The sequence below is a fragment of the Primulina eburnea genome, chromosome 17, assembly GCF_022965805.1.
Source record: "Primulina eburnea isolate SZY01 chromosome 17, ASM2296580v1, whole genome shotgun sequence".
Classification (NCBI taxonomy): domain Eukaryota; kingdom Viridiplantae; phylum Streptophyta; class Magnoliopsida; order Lamiales; family Gesneriaceae; genus Primulina; species Primulina eburnea.
In genome coordinates, this window is record NC_133117.1 from 18,440,589 (window position 1) to 18,449,272 (window position 8,684).

The window sequence follows — 8,684 nt, forward strand, 5'->3', positions numbered from 1 at the left end:
ACAATGTTCTGCAGCATATAAATCCTTTTGGTGACTGTGTTTTCCAGAAAATCAAAGCGTCTGCCGACTAATGCTTGAGTTTGGAAATGAGATTTAGTCGACAGTCTATCTTTATTGATTTCTTCCATATGGAGAAAGAGAGAAGCCACACTCTGATTGATTTGATTCATTTTGTTCGTGGTAAACTCCTTGTTAGATTTGAGCTTCAGTGAGTGTGCAAACTTGGTTGACTGTATTTCAGAAATACCATTCATCATACTGACGAGGTTGGACTGAACAGTCTGAATTTCTTCAAATAGGGTATCAGTATCTGAAATACCAGGAGACATTGCTCCAGAAGTTTCTGGAATCTGCACCCTTTCCTGTTGAGTAAAGACAACCATTGCACAGTCAGTTGCTTCTGTTTCATGCGTCACTATTTTTGAAATATTTTCAGTTGTAATTTCCTGTTGAGGCTGGGGAGGAGAAGAGACAGTTCGAAGAACAAAAGTAGTAGAAGGTTCTTCAGTTGATTCCAAAACTAGTTCTTCAGTTGGTTGATTAACTGGCTCTTCAGCTGGCACTTCTTCAGTTGTAACTGAGTCATCTGAACCTCTTCAGTTTGTTCAAAAATAGGCTTCTTGGCCTGTTCTTAAAAACTAACAGCTTGAACTGCTGGTTCTTCAGCCAAGATAACATCTTCAACTGATCTTGATGTTTCAGCTGAATATCAGAAGTGACTGATATAATGACCTCATCAAGATTGGCCAATGATAATTTAGCTTCAGAATAAAGCGTTGGATCAGCAGTTGAAGAGGGAGGTGCTGAAGATGATGTAGGTTGAGCAACTGATGTGGAAGGTGCAACTAAGGTGCAGTTGCTTGTTGGGTAGATTCAGCAACTGTGTCTTTGGATGGCTCTTGAACTGACTGTTTAGCTGGCTCTTCTGATGATAAATCTGGGGAGGCCGCTAGAATGATCAGTTCTTGATCCACTTCCTAGTTTTTGATTTCCATCTGCAACGAGATAAGATCCGATTCCAATTGGTCATGTACAACTCTGTCATTGTATGCAGTTGGACTGGTAGGTTGCAGTTGAGCAACGATCTGCTATAGTTTCTTTGCTCTCAGTTGATTGAAGAAATAATTCTTTCGCTCTAGAGCCTGAACAATTGTAGAATCATTGACTACCTTCATAACAACAGTCTCCAGATCAATAAATTTCTTCACTTTAGACTTCTTCTGAAGCTTCTTGGCAAAGACTTCAGTTCTGAACTTTACCCATTCATCATACGCCTTGAGTTTGTTTTCTAAAAATTCATAGATCTCATGCCAAATAAGATCAATGTGCGTTTGGATAGCATTGGTTGTCCTGGGCTCTTTTTGCATCTTGCCTTTGCCTTTAGAGTTAGTCAGGGCATGAGGAATGCTCAACCCTGAAGTAGTTGCATCAATCTGTTCTCTGATCACTTTATCCTTTGGTCTGGCAAGAGGTAGAGAGGTGTAGCCAGCAATAGTGATCAATGGAGCCTTAACTTTAGCCAGTCTCTTCTTTCACCTGAATAGGTGACCTTCTTCTTCGGTAGATTGGCTGACAGAGGTAACTGATCCTCAGTGGAGGGTTCAGTTGGAATAGATTTCAAAGGGATAGCTTTGATAGGCTGTTGAGCCCCCGACTGCATCAGTCTTTCAGTTGGGATGGTCCCAACTGCAGCAGGTTTGTCTTCAATGTTCTTGGCTTCTTGATGACCTTGGGAGATTGAGTCTTCTCAAAATCAGTTTCACTGACAATCAGCTTGCGCTTGATTGTCTTCTTCGGAAGGGTCTTCTTTTTCTGACCTGATTTAGGAGGATCTTGTGTCCCAATCTCCTTCTTTACCTTCAAGAAGTGATCAGGAGACATGTCCAGTTTCTGCTTTGGTGGCTGGACATTCTTAGCGTTGAAGATTTTCATTTTTAATGATTTTCAGAATCATCAGTCACCCGCCCTTTTACTTTCAGCAAATAGCTGAGCTACACCGCATAGCCTTTAGATTGCTTGGACGATTGAAACATATTCCTCAGGATGTTGAAAATTATATTCTTCCAGTTCAGTTTCCGTCCAGCCATAATAGCAGTCATGGCCTGAAACTTTTCAAGAGTAAGTGCAGCAAAGGATCCAGCCTTTGCTCTACACCATTTTGCTGAGGTGTTCTAGCTGCTGAGAGCTCATGCTTGATTCCAGTATTTTCTAAAAAAGTTGAAATATTTTGATTGATGAATTCAGTCCCTCTGTCAGACCTTATTCGATCAATCCCAACTGATTTTTCATTTAAAAGTCTTTTGAAGAGGTTAATCAGTTGTGCAGCAGTTTGGTCTTTAGATTTGAGAAAAATGACCTAACTAAATCTTGAAAAATCACCCACAATTACTAAGGTGTATTTCATTCCCCATAAACTCATGACTAGTATTGGACCATAAAGATCCATATGTAATAGTTCTAAGCATCGAGAAGATGCTTTACAACCTCTGTTTTTGAATGAAGATCTTACTTGTTTACCAAACTGACATGCTAAACAAACTTTATCTTTTGAAAAATCTATTTTGGGCAAACCAATTACAAGATCATGGTTACTCAGATATGCAATATATTTTAAAGTTTAAGTGGTTCAGTCTCTTATGCCACAACCAGTTTTTAGAAGATTTGAAAGCAATGAAACAAACTGGTGCATAAGTTTGTTCAGTCCAACTGACTTTGTAAGTATTTCAACTACGATTACCAGTTAGGATGACATCATCAGTTGAGTCTCTAACTGAACACGTTTTTCTGTCAAACTGAACTGAGAAATTATTGTCGCATAACTGACTGATGCTTATCAAGTTATACTTCAAATTCTCAACTTGCAAAACATCTTCAATTGAAAAGTTATCATGGATAGGCTTACCCTTACCTACAGTTTTACCTTTGGAGTTATCTCCAAAACTGATGTTTGGTCCAGTATATTTGATCAGTTGAGATAGCAAATTTGCATCTCCTGTCATATGTCGCGAACAGCCACTGTCTAGAGACCAAGTTGATTTTTTTCTTGTTCCTGTTACCTACAATCACACATAGTATATAATTTTGGTACCCATATTAACTTGGGTCCTAAACTGATTAGTCCTTTAGGAACCAATCAGTCCTTTAGGAACCCAGACTTGAATCAGTCTAACTGAATTCCCAGTTGTTGTGTTCCAAATGGTTTTTCTCGAATTTTTTGCAATATGTGTGTGCTGTGAGGATGAAACAGTATGATTTGCATCCTTGTTCAACTTACTATTCTTTTGATATCTTTTTTGAACTGGCTTACAGTTGTAGTAATTGTAATAGTCATTCCTTGAGTACTGATTTTTTAATTGAATCGTTTAGGTTACCAGTTTCTTGCATCAGTTGAACTCTCAGAGCTATATCCAATTTCATACCACTTGCCTTTGTTCTTACTTTCAGTCAATTGAACAGCTAGTTTAATAGGTTTTGGCAATTCATTTACCATGATTGATTTACAAAGGTAATGTACTTTCCTTTGTTTTCATTCAACCTTGGCTTTGTATCACTTACAGAATTTTCATCATGACCGTTAAATCATAAACCAGTTTTATCAGCAACTGATTTTTTTGAATTATGCATTTCAGTCAATGAAACTGAAGACCTGTTCTAAGCTTGAATCAGTTCAGTATATTTTGAAATTTCTGTTTTAACTGATATATCAAAGCTTGATTTTCAATCATTTCAGCTTTTTGCTGTGCAATCTCCCTTTTTAGACTCAACGGTTCAACTGATTCATCGTTTCTATCTTGTTGTCATTGAGATCAGTTTGCTCAGTTCTAACCTTCTCAAATGATCGAGCAAGTTTGTGATACTCATTTACCATGACATGCAATGTGGTAATGAGTTCCTCACGAGTGAAATCAATAGAGTTGAAGTCAACTACATGTTCACTTGCTGACTCTAGTTCAGCATTATCTGCCATTAAGCACTCGACTTCCTCTTCATCTTCAAATGAACTGCTTGGGCTTTCTGGTTCTGACTCGTCACTGTCAGTTTCTACCCACTTAGATTTTCTTTCTTCAACAAAAAGTACTTCATGTTTCTTTTTGTATGATTTCTTGTCATCCTTGGTCCTTCTTTTGTGCTCACAGGGTTTCTTTCCCTTTTCAGTTGATCCTCGACTATCCTTCTTTGGCTGAGGATAGTCTGCTATGAAATAACCAGATTTGCCACAATTGTAGCAAACATATGATTCTTCTTTGGAATAAATTTTCTGATATTGCTTCCGGAAGTTTCCTTGATTCCTCCTCATAAACCTTCCAAATTTCTTGACAAACAATGACATAGCATCATTGCTCAGTTGATCAGCAGATTTGTCAACTGAACCACTTGGTTCAATTCTGACCGCAGTTAAAGCAGTTGTGGCAGCTGGTGTAGAATGTTCTCTTTCTCTGGTTTGTAGTTCAAACTTGTAAGCCTTTAGATCAGCAAACAAGTCATGAAGTTCGATCTTATTAAGATCCTTTGACTCTCTCATTGCCATGGTCTTGACATCTCATTCTTTGGGCAGACCTCTGATCACCTTCAGTGCCACTTCTTTGTTCGAATACACTTTTCCAAGTGAATTCAGCTCACTGATAATACCACTGATCCTATCATCATATTCATGCATGGATTCTCTAGTCTTCATCTTGATGTTATCAAATTTCTGAACAGCAAATGATAGCTTGATCTCTTTTGTTTGCTCGTTTCCTTCACACAGTTGTATCAATTTCTCCCATATCTCTTCTTGATTTTGCTGAAAGTGACTTTATCCAACGTTTTATATAAGATATCCCTAGCCACATTTTCTAGGTTAGCTTTCCTTTTATCCTCTGTTTTCCATTTCTCTCTAGGATTTTCTATGCGATGAGGTGCCCCATCAGTAATGGAAATAGTTGTATTTGATTTTAGGATCTTCATGGGACCATCATTGATGACATACCACAAGTCGTCATCTTGTGCAGCTAAATGAGCCTGGATTCTGATTTTCTAGTCATCAAAATATTTTCTGGAAAACATCGGTATTTTATTGAATGAAGACATGTTGATCAGTTTGTGAATAAGAGTATACAGAGGCAAGATTCAACTGCTCTGATACCACTTGTTAGAATCGGTTGATAGGTTGATATGTGTTTAGAAGGGGGTTGAATAAACACACATGATTTTATAATCTTTTCGAATGAAGTGCCAGTTTTGTGACAAACTGAGACTAGGAATCTTGTCAGTCACTGAAAATCAGTTTAACTGATAACAGTTGCGGAAATAAACTGACAATCAGTTTAACTACAGTTGCGGAAATAAACTGACTGAAAGATAGAATAAATAACTGAAGTAAGAACACACAAAGATTTATGGATGTTCGGAGATGTTAATTACTCCTATGTCACCTCTTCTATCACAAGGATAAGATATGCACTAAAAGACTTTGATCGATATAAAACTTGTACAGACCCACTTCAGTTTGGACTTAACACTGCCAAAACTGAAACTCTTAGTTTACTAAATATCTCACAGTTCTTTGACTGCAGTTAGCACAACTGATCTAGTTAAAGATCAAATAGACAATAAAACAGTTTGTACTTATATGTTCGAAAAGTAGCCTCAAATTCTACAAATAAATCTGATATGTGTGAACTTTTTGTTTAATACGATTGATTATCTTCAAAAGATGACACCAACCTATAACTTATCATGTTAGTTGAATTTTACAAAAAAATTCATAATAAATTTTTTCATTTTCTTATTACTTTGTGAGAGCAAATGGCAATCCTTCGTTTGTGTGTTGGTTGAAAAATGAAAAATATTCATCAATAAATTAATTATTGATAAAATCAATGCATTGGTGGATAAAAGTCATAATGTAAAATTGTTTGAGTGTTTAGAATGAGGTTGAATAAACACTGAACATAATATCCAAGTTTATTCGATTAGTTTAGATGGATTGGTAACAAAACTGAATATCCTCGAGTCTATGTTAGTTTGCTAACATATAAGTGTAAAAAGAAGCAACACTGACATATTAGAACAAATCACAGAATGAATGGAAAAGGGGTAAACTGAAGTATAAAAAAACAGATACGTTTCTGGATGTTCGGAGAACTGAAACTCCTATGTCCCTCTTCTTCTTCTTCTAGGAAGATTCGCACTAGAATAATTTGGATAATACTAGTATTTTGCAAGATCTCAATTCAGTTTGGTCTTAAGCACTACTGTGAGGTCCATTTACTCAAATGACAATTAATTATCAAACAATAATTATTTGATTTAAAACTGCAGCGGAAAAAGGGTTAAATTACTTTAAAATAGAACTCTTGGCCTAGAAATATTTCGACATTACCTCTTCGTAAGTAGGACATCCCGAAAAATTCAAGCAACGGTAAAAAAAATATTTCAAATAAAGTCCTTTAAAACAAAAACCGAAGTCAAAAAACTTATAGCCGCACTGACCAGGATTAAGCAGAAATTAAAACTTATCAAATACTCATCAGATCAAAAGAACCATATAGTCGACTCAGAACATCACAAAAACAACCAAATATCACCACAGATTCACAGGGCATCTCCCCGGCAAATAAACTACAACACAAAACTGAAAAAATTTCAAAACATACATATAGACTAACTGGGAGATTCCACTGAATAGAACCAAGCAATCCAACCTCAATCCCGAGCTCCACTGACGGAACCTCGGCCTGATGCTGCAAAACGACTCGGGAGATCTACCATGGTGCCCAATAGCAACCATAGCAGTCACTCTCAGAAAACAACTGAGGTTAAGATTCTGGTATGAAACAGTTCAACAATAGCAACAATAAGTTTGTTTAGGTCATTTTTACAAATTCAAGCTGTAAAAATCGAAGCAACACAAAAACGACTCACCAAATCCGGATGAATTCGCATAGAAAACAGAGCACCGGGACAACAACTTTGATCTACCCGAATCCTTGTTCAGAATTAGTGATTTATAGCTTGAATCGAAGTTAAGGATGTTAAGAAGACAACCCTTCAAGTTTTTTTTGAATTTCGACTTGGGACGGAAGATATATGGCGACTTTACCGCAGCTGCTCCAAGGGTGACGGGAAATGGGTTGTCTTTCCTTCTTTCTTATTTCTTCTCTTCCAACCTCTTTCTATAAATGGGGGGTGTGTAAATATGTATGTATAAATATAATAATTGGTCACCAAAAAAAAAAAAAGTAACTCAAACCCATTTATCTCTTTTGTATTTATTTTTCTCTCGTGTATTATTTAAACTCTATATGTTTTTTATATCGTTAAATTCTCCGATATTCTAAAATACATATTTTTAACACACTTTCTAAAATTATTTTGCATAAATAATTATTTTAGTTTACAACTCAATAATTATTCTAATTATGTCAAATTACCGGATAATTAATTACAGAGCCTTAAAACTGCCAAACTGAAACTCCTAGTATATCAACTGATTAATAGAAAGTCTTCAAACTGTTATAAAAATGTAATACACAATGATAATAACTTAGCATGAAATGATCATATAAAATTCTTTTAAGGTGTGTTGAACTGATTCAGTTTCGCTAATGTATATGAAGGATTATGAAGACTTTATGTAGAACATGTAACTTAGACTACGTATAAGCCATGCATAATTCTAATATTTTAAATGATTTTTATTGCATGAGTATTTAAATGATTTTTTTCCTTAAGTTAATTATTTCATGAAGCAGTTGATTTTTATCATTTCAGTTAATTCAGTGAGGCCGGACTGGAGTTGGAGTTTAGAGATAAAATTTAAGATTCAGAAAAAATTTCCAGAATTTATTTTAGCTAGCAAGTAAGTTCATTTAAGTTAAAAAGGAGGTTTGAGGATTTAATTTAATTACTTGAGGTGAGTAGAAAATAAATTTATTTAAGTTCCTTAATTAAGGGGTTAGCTCACTAAATTAATTATAAGATAGGTGAGGCTTTTAAGGGTTATAAATTTAGTGAATAAGCAACATTTTCCCCTCCATTTAAATGGTAAAATTCGGCCACTCTTAGTTGCTAGAACATTCCTTGCCAACACATCACCTTTGACCCTTTCTTTGTATTTAATTAGTAGGATAATTCTTTGATTTTTGGAGCACCATTTAATTAATAATCAACCTTATCCTAGCCTTGTTGTGCATGGTAGAATCGGCCACACCTCATCCTTAATCCATCCAACCAATATTTGATAGCAACAAAAATTCAAATTTCAAAATGAGGGAGACTTGGTATTGATTTGTCCCTTATATTTTGCACCCATCTCCCTCACTCCCCTAGCCATTTCCCCATCTCCCTAATCTCGAAAATCAGAGCCATTTCAGAGTAGAAAACCGTGGGTTGCATAGCTAGACACAAGAGGAAAAAAATTCAGTAGCAAGCTAGGTAGCAAAGCGCTCCACTCCTCCACGCCGAATCGTTTCATTCTTTCGTTTTCTTTCGTTTTCTTTCGAAACGAAACCAAGGCATGTATATATATTTCATTGTTCTTCAATCAAGTCATACTATCATTTCAAAACATCATATGTACATAGATTTGAAAGGGAAAACCGAAATACATGACAAAACATTTTGAAACCATGATGCAGATTTTCGGATTTTTCCCTTGTGCTCTCACGTTTGCTGCTGTTTCAGTTGCTACAAGTTATGGT